We start from the raw sequence: 1,591 nt of genomic DNA on the forward strand, positions 1-1,591 counted from the left end.
TTTTATGTCCTAAAAGGGGACAAAAAACATGTGCTACACTTTCTGCAGTTCAACACGTTATCTGAAAATCGATCTTGTGCTGCATATTTACATAAAACAACTAAAAAATACAGAAAGTAGTGTTTTACACGTAAGACAAGTACAGTCTGTATACATCCCTCCAGCTTGTGGCTCTCTGCCAACTTGCTTGCAACATTAGAGGACAGGAAGGGACTTGACTCACTCTAACAATAAACTGGCTGTAGCAGCCCAGCAATATTCATCTGGAAATGGATAGCCATTGTTTGTGGCCATGTACTAATCTGATTGAAAGCACACGTTCAGGATTCTGCATTGTTTGCGCAGAGCAGACCGTGAGCCATTGCAGGTCTGTGCCAAACTCGTAACCCACTCCTGTTTCAAAGGATTTACATGCAGAGAGAGTACAGTATAAACCCGTGTGACACAGGAAAGCTACAGAAAGGAATTGACCATGCTGGTATGTGTAAGGGTACAGTGGATTTTGAAAGAAGGCAAAAGGGAAGTTTCATTACATAAAAAGCTGTTCCACAGAGAGGTGCCTTGGACAGATATGACATTAGGGTGAGCAGATACAAAGACAAAGGGGTGCTGGCAGTGAGGTTATTTACTAGCTAAGAAGTCACTTCGTACTGATGTGCTGACCAGATGCATCTGTTGTCTTAGGTCACACAACAAAAGAAAGGTGGCAGCACATCGGTATGAGAGATAGTCCTGTCTGAATATGGGTAGTCACCAGGGAGTCTTCTGAGTCTCCTATTCAGAGGATGAGATACGACAGGGTGGTTAGCAGGAGACGGCACTGGTACCTAATTATCTGTGCTTATGTTGCTTTTGTTGACCGCGTCCCCCATCAGGGTGGCAGCTGTGGAGCCACAAAGGCTGAGTGCCCTGCATGACCTCTCTGTCTGCTCTTGATAACTTTCCTGAGCTACTTCAAGGTCATAACTTCAGGGCATTCGAAGACCGGATCCAGCCTTTGCAGTATGAACCATGTCTAGTTACAAGCAACCTCATAAACTCTTTTCCTGTAACACGTTACTGTTCTTATTCATTAAGTGGTAACTGAAGAGAAATTACCGTATGTCCAAGATGATAGTTTATTAGCTCTTGATGTGTAAGTTCCCAAGGACCTTAATAGAACTAACAGCACGTTGTGGAGACACGAATCCTGCCTCTCTACATAGATTGGGTTATATTTATGTTTTCTTTACTTTGCCTCTGCTAGAGACAACTACTAGCAGAGACAACCAATTTGCTTATGAAATATTAGACCACTCTGTATAATTAAGGGTGGCAGAATCTAGCTCAAAACTATACTGCACAAGACAATTTAAAGTACTAAAAATAGATTCCTGTGTTGGTTTTAGTGGAAGAAGTAAGCTCAAAGGGTCATCTGGACATCTTCATTCCCAGTGGCCTTCCTTGGAGTGAGGAGTCTTACTTACAGGGTCTGTTCTTCAAGTAGTGTCTTGAAAATATAAATGGCTCAAATATAGAGGTAAAATAACCTTGTTAGAGGACACGCACTTTCAGAGAAGAGCCTGCTGACATCTCTGTCTTCCTATATGAC

This window comes from Cygnus olor, chromosome 2 (assembly GCF_009769625.2).
Source record: "Cygnus olor isolate bCygOlo1 chromosome 2, bCygOlo1.pri.v2, whole genome shotgun sequence".
Lineage (NCBI taxonomy): Eukaryota > Metazoa > Chordata > Aves > Anseriformes > Anatidae > Cygnus > Cygnus olor.